Source organism: Alosa sapidissima, chromosome 7, assembly GCF_018492685.1.
Source record: "Alosa sapidissima isolate fAloSap1 chromosome 7, fAloSap1.pri, whole genome shotgun sequence".
NCBI classification, from domain to species: Eukaryota; Metazoa; Chordata; class Actinopteri; order Clupeiformes; family Clupeidae; genus Alosa; species Alosa sapidissima.
The window spans coordinates 7138481-7152185 of NC_055963.1; the positions used below are offsets into that span (position 1 = coordinate 7138481).

A 13705-nucleotide genomic window follows, 5' to 3' on the forward strand; every position below is an offset into this window, starting at 1 on the left:
AGCCCGCCTGAAGCCCACATTTACTTCACAGCACGCCAGCAAGGCCGGAAAGATTAGCATCAGAGTTAAAACGAGGATGGGCAAACGCTGGGAAGGTTTCATGGCATGGACGCTTCATAGCGCCTCCTCTACCCAACGGGCGTCGTTGCAAAGATAGAAACTGGATCTGAACGATACGGTGAAACTAATGAACGATGCACAATTAACACCAAATCAAAAACAGAAGACACTGAAGACTGAAGATGAATGGTTTCCTTAGTAAAACAAATGTTCCATGGCTAATTAATGTTTCACATTGCATTAATGACATCAAGTCAAGAATGATGCATGAGCGTCGGAAAGATATCCTGAGCATGAAGATGTGAATTTAAGGAAGAATCATCTCACTGAAACTGCAGTTAGGAGGCCGCAGCGGTAGTGGCTTGTCCAGTGCTCCACCCCATCCTCACAGTCCACCCTGTCCACTGCACTGCCCTCTGGCCACTTCTACGCAAACTGCAACCTACAACACGGCCCTCAGTCACCCACAAATCACGAAAGTGTCACTTCAAATAATCTTCCCTTGCTGCTTTTCTTTTGCTTTGCTTTTTCAGAATAAAGGATCACTTTTTCCGAAAGAGAAAGCAGCCCTTCAAGTATGATGTGCGTTGGCCAGAGAAGTGTTGTGTGGACTGGCTTGGCTGCAGCATTGTTGCTCCATGACAACAACAGCAACAGCAGCAGCAACAGCTGTACCACCAGCAGGAGCAAAGCCAGTGCTGGCTCTCCACGTAGTAATGAGCTCCCAGCAAAGACTAATGGGAGACTCCAAGAGTCTCTTGTCTGCAGTAAATCATTATCCCCAAATGCATGCCTTTCTTATGATGTGTAAATTCACAACTACTTTTTTTAACTGCTGTGTTTTTATGCTTACACATGTCCTTACATAACTGTGTTAGTCTGCTTAACGATAATTCACCGAGTGCCTTCTTTTCAGAGGCTCTCTCACACACACACACACACACACACACACACACACACACACACACACACACACACACACATACACACACACTCTCTCTCTCTCTCTCACACACACACACACACACACACACACACACACACACACAGTGCGGGCTGAGGCAGAGCTTATGTTGTTTGCTGAAACACTTTGGCCAGTCAGTCATGTGGTCCTGCTCTTCCTATTGCGGCTCTCCCAGAGGGGCTGTCCACAGCCCACTCAGCCTTCTGTTCCACTTTTATGGCCTGCCGGAGGGAGAGGTCGCTGACCCACACGGTCACTGGAGTCTGGCCCTCATTTGTATTCTGCAGTGGAAACTCAGACAATCAATACTAACATTTTCATGCGGAAAGGAAAAAGTAGCTCTGTCAAGTTTCCTCTCAAGGCCCATCACAAACCAAAGTGCAACAATGCACTGGAAAAAAAAAGTTGGAGCATCAGCTTCCTTGTAAAATATGATTTACACAAGATTGAGTTCTTCACTAATGGGTAAAAAATACAAAGCAGTTTCTTAGACTGGCTAGTTCCAAAATCTTCCTGTTCTTTGGTCACGCCTCTGTGTGTCTTTCTTCCTGCAGCTGTGGACACAAAGTCAATAAGATAAAAGGATGAAACGATAGCTCTGGATATTAAATCCAGCCATCCATATTCATCAATTTTACCACTCTAAAATATCCCCCCCCCGATAGTCTAATTCAACTCTTCTGCTGTGGTATGTAGCAGCTCTAGATATCCACACAACCTATTCTGCTGTGCTTAGTCCACAGGATTTGAGTATGGTGTGTGTGAAGATGAAACTGTCATGAAGGAGATTCATCTGTGTCCACATGAGGGCGCTGAGGAGTTATTTCTGAGACATTTCGGCATTGTTCATTTCCTTGGCCATGTTGAGGTTCACATGTAAGATTCCAACCTGAGTGGCAACCTGGGTTGAATGCGGCTGTAACCACAGCATAGTTACTGGTGGCGGGCGTGGACAGTCTGAGTCTGAGAGTGTTTCTTGACACTGCGGTGTTTTCCAAAATTAATTTATAATCAAGATATCATCAGAGCCGATCATGTAATTCTGTACTCGACTGTCACAACTCATTAACAAGGACACACACACACACACACAGACACACACACACACACACACACACACACACTTTCCATTCCCTTATCACTCAGGAACTCAGTAGTTGTTGAAACGTGTGTGTAGCAGTTTTCATATCATGTGCCAAAACCTGATGATGATCTATGAGTGGTTATTTTGCCTCCTAGGACAGATGTTAGCGAATAGTTTACCACAGTATTTGGATGCATATTAATATGTCACTCATTCTGATTGAGTTGGCCAAAATGAATGTAATGTTTTAGTTGAACATTTAGGTGGCCATCCAAGTCATCCAAGATAACATTAATAGTAATCATATGTGGATACATATTAATATGTCTCTCATTCTGATTGAGTATTAATAGTAGTAGTACATTAATAGTAATCATATGTTACATATTTCAAGTAGTTCCTGCAGTTTGTGAGTTAACATAATTAAAATGCTAAATATGCATTGTTTCTTCTATTTTTCTGACATGGTACACTGTCTGCAAGTCCATTTTATATCACCAGGGGGCATCACGGTGCTGCAGAATATGATGGTGCCATTTTCAGTTTCACTTCGCACACTTAAAACAAGAAAACCTTGAACCATTTAAACCAAGTTACTTTCCTCAAAGAAATATGTGTACAGTACCTGCATATAAAAACAAATAAACACCAAAATCTTTTTTTAAAAGCAAATAATGTGGATTTGCCAGCCCAAAGCAATCTCTGTGTTCGTAAACAGCTAACTGCACCATTCAATTCACATCTGAATAAAACACAATAATAATAACATAATATAAAAGTTTATAAACATATTTCAATATCCTGTGAATGCACATTTTTTGGTTATTGAGACATACATTGCGGTATTAGTATAGGCTGTTAAATATTAAACTATGGAACACCATACCAGTGACATATTTCTTGCACTGATGTGACATGCCGGGGTCACTACTCAAGGAAGAATTCTAAACTAAGTTAAGCTATTAAACACTAGAGAACACAAGAGGGGTTTCATTCAGTTGGACTGCTCTACCCTTTGTACCTTTTCAGGCCATGTTGCCTTAAAAATAGCAAGGGGCAACAGTAAAGCCATCATTGATTTTCATGCCCCACCTGACAGCTGGCACTGATAAAACTCAAGCCAGTGGAGAGGGATGTGACCTCACCATCTTCAGGGAACAGAGGATGCTATGGAATACCACGCACTACCATCTACTAAGCTCATGCAGGAGCGCATTCAGAGGCTGAAACATCTGCGTCTATGTCTAGATGTGAGGAATGAATGCATGTGAAGCAAACAATTAAGACTGTCTACCTCCTTCCCCTTGTCCTAACTGCATGCATCTCTCTCGTGCCAGGTGCCAGAGGACATAACCGTGTGCCCATGAATGAGAAGGAACTGCACAAGAACTTCACTAAAGCACTCATCTTGTCAAAACTAGCTATTTGAAGGAACATTTAGATCATATTATGCCTGTCATAACAACTTCAGACAACTTAAAAGAGCTGCAAGTTTTTATTTTGTGTTAAATGGAAATTGAGTTTCTTATGGGCCCTGGCGAAAAATTGTCTGTACTTGTCATTCTCACACTCACTGGCAAATTCTCTGACCAGTACAATCCTTTCATTGTGACATCACATTTCACCATGCTATCACATGTTTATGTAGGTGATTCACTGAAAATGAAGCACAAGAAAGGTATTATTCCTATGACTCACAGGCAAAGTTGCCTGGAAGCTAGTCTGAATATGCCCAGCCCACAAAATTTGAGTTTGGGAAATTTGAATTCTAAATATAGAAAATAAGTCTGGCTTCCAGGCTATTGCCAAAGCATTTGATCATGATGAAATTCAAATTTGATTGAGTAAGTGTTTCCTGTTGGGTTATTTGACTAGGATCACTATCACCAAGTTAAAGGCACACGCTGACTTTTTGGGTCTTATTCACCGTATTCCCCAGAGTTAGATAAGTCACTACATACCCTTCTCATCTCTGTGGCTATAGGTACTTGGTCTGACGCACCCGCCGCTAGCCTAGCTTTGCACAAATGCCTCGAAGTGGTCGGCTTCAAATAGCCTTCACCTATCTAACTCTGGTGAATACGGTGAATACACGGGTTTCCTGTTTACCAACAAAACTAGATGCGCGCGCATCCGTGGGGCAGAAGACGCTTGGTGGCCGGCCACAACGTTATAAACTTAACCTAAATAGTCGGCTGCTGTAAGCTACAATCGGAATTTTTTGTATACCCCTGTTGTCTCAATGATAATAACATCTCATTTCAGACTATATTTCAGAGTTTGCCGTTCATTTGCATTATTAATATAACATCGTATTTTGACATTTTTGGCGAAGACATGCATTCCGTTAGGGATATTGAACATATTGAACATTCTCTAACCATCGTGATTTCGAATTGGTGCAGTTTTCCGCACAAAAACTCATTTTATTCTTTTCATGGACAGCACTGCTCTACGCTGTACTTTGGTACTTTCTGTCTCTTAGTTGCGCACGCATGTTTCCGTGACGTTGCATAGAAATCCATGTATAAGCTAAAGTCCCCAAAAGTCGGCGTGTTCCTTTAAGTTGTTGGCTGACTAGGACACTATAAAGCACACAGGTTAAGTAGCTGGCAGTGTTCCAGTAATTTGTTGTTTTGTACTCTGTCTTTTAATCATTCTATGTTTTTTTTTTTTTAATGATTATTACTTTTTAAACATTTTTAAACTATTGCCCTTTTATGCTTTTATGTACTATTATTACCTTGTGTGTTTTTTTGTTTTATTTTTTATTCTTTACCTTTTAAACTATTCTTTGACTATTACCCTTCTATGCTTTGATTTACCATTCCTGTTTGCTTTTGTTTATGTAAAGCACATTGAATGACCTCTGTGTATGAAACACGCTACATAGACAAACTTAACTTGACTTCCTTGAGAAGAATGCATTGTGAACATATTTTCAAACCTGTTTAGTTGATAGCCCATTGAAGCAACAACATTATAGCATGCCAAGTTTAACTGTTTAACTATATTTCTTTTCAACGCCATTTTGTTTTGATCCAGCTAGCATGTCATTTTTGCAAACTATTTGGCCCGTACTTCTGCAGGTACCATGTCTTTTTTGTGCACTGGTATTTTTTCTTTTTCTCTCCACACTTGAAAGGGGCAGAATGCAAATAGAGAGTTTGCGCTATCTGACATCTCGAACAACAAAGGCCTTCCAGAATCAAAAGGCTGGCTGCCATTGCCTGTTTGCATGTTTGTCTGCAGGCAGATGTGTCCTAATGTGATTATCTGATGGAATGCTCAGATGCATCTGGAGGTCCCGTGTGTGTAGAGGAGGCGGCTCTGAGACTCCTACCCCTCACTCCACATCACAGGGAGCAGCGTGCTTACACAGCTGGACGAGGCCTGTTTGCTTTGGACCGGACATCAGATGGCGTAGTCCCAGCCAAAACTTTGAAAAAAATTGTGTCCGTCAAGAAGAGAGAGAGAGAGAAAGTGTGCGTGTGTGTGTGTGTGTGTGTGTGAGAGAGAGAGAGAGAGAGAGAAAGAGAGAGAGAGAGAGAGAGAGAGAGAGTGTTTAACCTGGGGAGCATCAGAAGACTCCTGGCAGAGTGATTCGAGGCTGATGTGGCCTAGCTCTCTGCAGTGTTCCGCCCAGCGTCTGCCTGCGCTACAGAACCCTGTGGGTGGTAAGGGGGGGGGGCCTCCAGCCCCAGTCTGAGGTGCACGAGCCTCCTCTGGTGCTGCTGAGCTTCCATTTCCACAGGAAGCAATTAAGGGTCTTGTGGAGTAATGAGGAGAAAACGGCACACTCATTCTCCCAACATCTCAGTAGCCAGGGTCACAGAGCCCAGGAACAGGCTCTGTGTTTATGATGTGCAAATGGATCTGACTGTATTAAGCATGGCAACTAAGAACAGACATATCCTACCCTGTAAGGAAGCTAAAGAAATGCAATGTGTGTGCACACATACACACAGACGCAGACGCAGACACACAGATGCAGACGTAGACACACACACACACACACACACACACACACACTTTTGATCAGCAAGTCTGAAACATTAAACATTTTGTTATGGCAGAAGAAATGTCAACAAAATGATTCAAAAAGAAGAACCAAAAACTTAATATTGGACTATTAATAATTAAGCCTGATTTATCAAATGTAACACTATAATTACAATAACTAAATAATGCATTCTGTTGAGGTTTACTATATATGTGAAATATCTGTGCTTTTTCTATAGCTTATACCTGGGACTTGTGGCGCTGGCTCTGATGGATTGTTGCAATATTGTCTGTAACCTCAAGGTGGCACTGGCCCATGGCAAAACCCCATCTATTTTCCACACTCTGCACTCCTCCGTGGAATATTTTTCAAGCTGAAATGAATGGCCACGTCTTGACGCTGTGAAGCGGCTGTTGATTTTACATGGGAATGAAAAGCTACACTAGCCATCTTTCCCCCACACTTGTTTCAGTTTCTTCTGTATACAAACTTAGCCTAGGGCTGAAGAGGTGTGACCCATAGAGTTGTGTGTGTTTTGGATGAGCGTACCACGTCTCATATGAGAATGTCAAGGTGCGTGTATGGTTTTCATCTTCGGGGATGAACAGATTTTCCCTCTACCCTTTCTTTCACATGGACAGACACGAGGGAAAGATAGCATGTGTGTGTGTGTGTGTGTGTCTGTGTGTCTGTGTGTGTGTGTGTGTGTGTGTGTGTGTGTGTGTGTGTGTGTGTGTGTAAGAGAGAGAGAGGGAGAGGGAGAAAGAGTCAGAGGGAGAGAGAAAGAGTGAGAGACGAGAAGAGAGAGTGAGAGAGAGATGATGGAGACACTCGTGATCTCTCTCAATAAATCACACTTATTGGACAAAGGTATAGGTTGGGCGAGTGAAAGGGAAAGAGAGATGGGTGGGGGTCGATTTATGGCGGTGTGGTGGCGGTGTGGTGAGGCTCGGCCGCCGCCTTGATCTCCGGTGCCTGCCGGCGTTGAGCCGGACTGTGGGTGCTCCTCAGGCCTGGACCCCTCAGCGGCGGCGTAAGATAAGCCTCACTCAGCTCCCTTGGAGCTCAGAGCCGTATCACCAACACGCCTGGAGCAGCACTTTGATCTAGCGCTCTTTCTTTTCCTCTTTTCCTCTTCCCCTCTTTCTCTCTTTCTCTCTTTCTTTTCCTCTTTTCCTCTTCCCCTCTTTCTCTCTTTCTCACGCAGACACGTTGACACACCAGCCACCGAAAACAGTTCACGACACCTCCATGCATCCTGCATATACTGTGTAAATACACTCCCACTCATGCAAGCTCCTGTGCTGTCATCCACTCACATCCATTCCACTTGTCCATCCTGCCCTGCTATAGGGTGGGGTGTGTGTTCTCTCACTCTCTCTGTGCTTGTGAAATATATAGAGATCTGTTACATGTTAGTTTAAGAGATAGCGCAGGTGTAAATTACCCAGGAGCCTCTCACCAGCCTTATTTATGGGAGGGGAGGGGGGGCCTGTCAGGTGTTTAGGTGTCAGTGCGAGACGCACAGCCCAAACCGTTTACTCCCCCGTAAATCAGACGGGGGCCAAGGCGAGACCCATAAACAAGTGCGCCGCCACTTTTCACAGACGTCTCATCTACGTGCATAAGGCCAGGATGAACTTTGTCATCGGACAGGATGCCCCGGATACCCGTACCGCCCCTCCCAGCCGGGCACTGCTGCCCAGGGGCATGAGGCATGGCAGAGCGAGGCCTGAGACGGGCATCTCTCCCCACAGCTGCACCTGTTCGGCCTCAGCCACGCGGGCACTACAGCAGATTAATTGGGCCAAAGTGGATACGACAGACCTTTGCACGGGACGAAACCCTACACCGCCGCTCGGCACTTAACACCGCGTGTAAAGCCCTCTGGCCGGCGGTGTGGGTTTAGTGGCCGTGGGCGGACGCCAGGTCGGCTCGATTCACCGCGCCGATGACTTACAGGCACTGGAGACTCGGGACCGTGTTCAGCCGAGCCGCCGTCTAATGAAGACATGGGTTCCCACGGGGAGGCAGGGGCTCGTGCAGGTTACATTACACACTCACCTGGACCTGTTGCGCTCGGCACATTGTTGCGTGCTGCTGCCCATGGTGTCGCACTTTGCTCACAGCATCTCTTTGTGTGTCTCTGTAAAGACCCTGGGCTCAGGTGACGGTGAGAGAATCAGAGATGTATGTGTGCATGTGTGGAGGACTGTATGGGGCTCTTTTGTAGGGCTCTTTTCTGGGGCTAAATGGAGGAGGGGAATGAGAGGAAGGATGAGAGAAGGAGGGAGGGGGTGATGGAGAGAGAGCCATCATAGAGGGATAGAGTGAGAAGGACACTGCCCACTCCACTCCCTGTACCTCTGGCCTCTCTCAGAGCAGCACGGGGCCTCCCTCTCACACTCGCAGATTTATGGTCCTCAGGATTTGTGTGTGAGCACGGAGGTTTCTCCGCACGCAACACATTTGCCACTCCTTGCATTTTTTGTCCATGCAGAGCCTTTAACGTTTACTCTTTTTTTCTGTATCCTGCTGCACTCCTGTTTATCAACAGCAAGCACGCTCTTGCAGCCCCCCCCCCCCCAACCCCCCTCCCTTTTCCCCTTTTCTGCCTTTTTGTGCAGGAGGCTCTGCAGCCCTCAGAAGAAGGTGTAAATAATGTCCCCCTCCTCTCGCTGGGGAGATCTCCTGGGGCTCAGAAACGCAGACTCAACAAAGAGCGGGAATGAACAGCGGAGGTGTGGGGGGCAGGGCAATTTGGGGGGGGGGGGGGGGTTAGTGAAAGGAAAGCCGTCCCAAGCCGCTCCTGTTTTCGGACGCCTGTGAAAACAAACACCACGGCCACTCTCCTGTCTGCTCTGGGGAAGGGGAGAGGGGAGGAGGGTGTGAATGTATGTGTGTGTGTGTGTGTGTGTGTGTGTGTGTGTGTGTGTGTGTGTGTGTGTGTCTGGGGTAGGGGGGTGTAGTGTGGTCACATTATGGCTCTGTGGTGTCTGTGAGTGCATGTCTGCTGAGTCTGAGTGAGGTGGCAGAGGGCAGCCCACGACACCCATCACCCTCCTCCATCCAGACGCGCTTGCTTACCACTCCTTCCATTCCCCCTCTCTCTCTCTCTCTCTCTCTCTCTCTCACCCTCTTTTCCTCCCTCCCTCTCTCACTCAGCCCAGCGTCTGCTTTATTGCACTTGATTCTGAGAGCCTCCGTTCCTGGGATGGCTCAGATAGCCGCAGTGGCTAAATTGCCCGCCATAAAGCATCTGCAGCCATGCCTGAGTGCTGGGGCCTGGGGGAGGGCAGCTCGGCGTGGGACCACAGCCATCACGGCCCTGCCAGCTCCACTGTTTAAACTTTAAACACTTTAATTTGTAACAAGAGGGGAAGTTTCCTTCAGCACGTATTATGGAATCAAGAGGATGACGATATCCATGCAAGTTAAGCAAAGTGCAATTACAGTCAGCGGGGGGTGCCAAGATATGATTGAAGGATGGTTTAGGTGTTTGGGTGTAATTGTAATGTTTGAGCTATTAAACCTGATCCTTCCATTGTAGGCTGTGACAGGATAATTGCTCCTCTTGGTGGGGTGTTCTAGGTGTAGTGTTTGAGACAACCTCTAGGGGGCAATGTAGGTAAACGCTGACAACTTGTAAGGCAACTAAATGAGAAGCCAGGGCTACTTGAACTAAATAGCTGTCTGTGTATATTTGTTTGTGTGTGTGAGAGAGTTGACCCGTCTATGTGGCTGTCTCTCAGTACAGTTTGGAGCTAATATCTGTCTGGTATTTTGTTCATGCAGTGTAGCTGTTCCTGGGTGATTGAGGCATACTAATATGTTTCTACACGTAGTCCCACCACACAGGCCACAAAGAGATGCTTGGTTCCAGATCTGTGCATTCTTTCACCACATTTCTCTTTCTCCCCCCCCCCCTCCGTTTCATATTAAAGGCGCCCTTGATATCAGATTTGAAGCTGATTGACACGAGTGGGAAAACATTCAAAGGGAGTTCCAGAGCAAGACCGGGCGGCCTCCGCTGGCACAGGCCCCCGTGTGATCAGCGGCGGGGGGGAGAGTCGCGGAGCCTCCCAGGTGGGTCGGCGGAGGTCTTGACGGATGAGCTCGGTGACAGGAGGACGGTACAGCCTGCAATCGGGCAATCCCATGAGATTTGTCAATGTCCACAAAACTCCCTGTACTGTTGACGACACACACATAGCCTACATGCAAACACATACTCTTGTAATTGCTCACACGTATAACCTGTTTAGGCAATGACTCTTTGCTTTCATCAGAAGGATATGTGGAGATGATTCTGTGCAAGCTGCAAAAAAGGCATAATTATTTGGATAGACTTTATACTATCCCTCATCACCAGTGTGACTCAGACACCAGTGTGTGTAACTTTCTCTCACTCTCTCTCTTTTACTCTTTCTCACATACACACACACACACACATATATACACACACAAACACAAGCATACACAATAATTACAAAACACATGACCTATCAGAGAAGCATTCAAAGTATGAGAAAAATGTGTGAAGTTACCATCATAGCTTGGATTCCAAGTGCAGGTGTTTCTCGGTTGATACTTCCTTTTTTGAAATCGCCGCAGGACACTCACATTCACAGTGGAGCTATGGTGTAGGTTTCGCCACTGTACGCCGCTCTCATGCCATCTGTGTCATTACTGTAACAATGGGGACGACAGGCAGCAAGACATTTCAGTGGTTAGCTCAGATTTTGACCACAAGGTGGCGCCCTCACTCACAACTCAGGAGCCTGTGTGGCTCTGATTTGACTTCAGTCTCGCGCCCCTGTGTCCGGGACCAATGAAAGTGGAGGAAATGAGAGGGAAGCCGAGATGTGTTTGCTCCGCACAGGCCCCAATAATGAAGGGGCCCTGTGCCTGAACAGAAGGAGTCAAACGACGACAGAACAGAGGCGTCAGTCAGGCTGCCTGAAAAAAAAAAATGGAATGATTAAAAAAAAAAAATGCTGTGGACTGAAAAGTCTCCGCTCTAATTGTCAGAAGACGGATTTATGCCCTGTGATGTTGGTAATATACGAGGTAGCATTTCCTCACCTGAGAGCTGTTAGACATCTGGAGGAGGCAGAGGGGGAGGGTGCAGCAGCAGCAGCAGCACCTCTCATGTTCAAAAGAACATGGATCTGTTGAGTACCTATACCTTTCACTCTCCTACTCTCTCACGCACACATACACTCCCCTGTCTATAGACCCTTTCAACAATAAAAACAAAAACAATGCTTGAACATTCTATTTGGTTCCCAATCTACTTCCTCTGCATTAAGATAACATATGGAATGTTAGAAAGGAAGTCTTGTGGGGCCAACTATGATGCTGATAATGGAACTCTCTTGAAATGGTCTATAAAAACAGTTGTGTGTTTGATTAAAGAATACATGTATAATATCTGTCTATATCACTTTGGGAGCATCTGACATTTCCACTCACTCATTATGTGTCATGGCCTTTGACTTGACTCAAATCCGTAGGCTTGCTCCCTCATTTCCTGGCTTTGTGGACCGGGTATGGAATGCAGTGTGATGTATGCTCCCCATAAGCACAGACTACACATGCAGATCCATCTGCAAACACGCACACAGAGATAGTCCTCTACACACATCCTCTCCTCTGTAAGGGATGAGTGCTCGAGGATGAGAGCATGCATGAAATATGCTCTCATTTATATACAGCAAGCCAGGCACACATGCATAAATTCAGTCTCATTCTCATCCACGAGAGACTTCCAGCCTCCACTGCTCATCCTAGATTGCAATGGCACATATAATAGTCGCTGGCATTATTGTCCACAGACACACACACACACACACACACACACACACACACACACACACACACACACACACACACACACACACACACACATACACTTACACACACACACACACACACTTTCACACACATAGCCACGCAAGCGAATATGCACAAAAACATACCCACATGTATTACGTGCTCGCATGGAGGGTGCGTTCTCATGCATCCATGCCCAGCCGAGAGCGGTGGCTTGTTGTTGTCATGTTGTCTCTGCGCTGTGGCTTGTGGAGCTGTCGGCAGCGCTGATCGATGGTCCCTTACAGCTTTCCCTGGATTATCAGCCGAGTTCAACAGGAGGGGAAGGTGATTCATCAGCAGAGAGAGAGAGAGGGAGAAGGAGAGGGAGAGAGAGAGAGAGAGAGAGAGAGAGAGAGAGAATGAGAGGGAGAAGGAGAGGGAGAGAGAGAGAGAGAGAGAGAGAGAGAGAGAGAGATGGGGAAAGAGAGAGAGAGAGAGATGGGGAGAGAGAGAGAGAGAGAGAGAGGGAGAAGGAGAGGGGGAGAGAGAGAGATGGGGAGAGAGAGAGAGATGGGGAGAGAGAGAGAGAGGGAGAAGGAGAGGGGGAGAGAGAGAGATGGGGAGAGAGAGAGAGAGAGGGAGAAGGAGAGGGGGAGAGAGAGAGATGGGGAGAGAGAGAGAGAGAGGGAGAAGGAGAGGGAGAGAGAGAGAGATGGGGAGAGAAGGGTGAATGAGAGAGTGAGACGGAGAAAGCGAGCATTGGATTCAGCTCTAAACGCAAACAGGCAATAAGTGGGGACAGGGGAGTGTGTGTATGGTGGGGTGTAGTCAGATTCATAGATAAGCTGCTAGAGTCTCAGAGACATATAGGAAACGCGCAGCAAAAACACTGAGCACTAAAGGAATCAGTATTGTGGTGGAGCACCCTTGGTGCAACCCAGGCACACCCCCCCCCCCCCACCCTCACACACACACACACCCTCTCCACCCCACCCCACCCATGCACCCCCTGCTCCATGAGCCAGTGTATAGGTGTGTTTCCCATGAGCAGTGGATGATTTCTCCAAGGCCCTGGGTGTCCCCCAGTGTGTATGTGAGCTAAGTCAGCCTCGGTGGCTGGCACAGGCAGACAGGGGCAGCCTCCTGCACAGTACAAATCTCCTCCAGCGCACCTGCCATCACCAGGAGCCATCCATCAGCGCGCTGTCGCTCCTCTCCATAAACACCTCCACAGGTTTGGCCAGTGCGCGTCCCCACACTCAGACTCGGCAATGTATACCACACAAGGCCGCTGAGATGATGTCACTTGACGTGTAGACGTGCTCAAGACACACAGCATCAGCTTCACAGTACTTCTTAAACTCACTCCTCATGGACAAAAAACAGTTTTGTAGTAATTCTACTGACCTCTTTGTATTCGACGCATTTCCATATAGTTGTGTGTAGATTATTTTCGACAAGTTATGTTTGATTATGTTTTATGTTGATTTCTTTATTTGAATTTGATCATTTTATTACTGGGGACAACCTCTGTACACTGAGACCTCCATGCAACATCACAACCTTGACTAACAATTCAGCTAATATTTTTTCTGCTATAGTTCGAAAAACAGATATCGCAACATCAATTGAAAACCCATTCCCCTCAAATGCAACAGAACAAATAGCCTGGAGTTATACACTTGTAGAATTACACAACTGCTTTGTGAATGTGTATACTAATTGATGGTGTGATGACAAGTTTAGATCCTTTCAGCTCAGTTGTTTTGAATTATGG

General features: G+C 46.3%; 1 protein-coding gene across 2 annotated transcripts in view; it reads left to right on the forward strand.

Moving 5' to 3' along the window:
- cbx5 (chromobox homolog 5 (HP1 alpha homolog, Drosophila)) overlaps positions 1-13705 on the forward strand; it is a 28803-nt gene that overhangs the window by 12638 nt on the left and 2460 nt on the right. Inside the window, exon 6 of one of the 2 annotated variants that reach the window (XM_042099443.1) lies at positions 2119-2143. The exons of the other annotated variant lie outside the window; for it this stretch is intronic. The gene's annotated coding sequence lies outside the window, so the exon portion shown is untranslated. Of the gene's footprint in view, positions 1-2118; positions 2144-13705 lie in introns of those variants that run through there. 2 annotated transcript variants of the gene reach the window in all.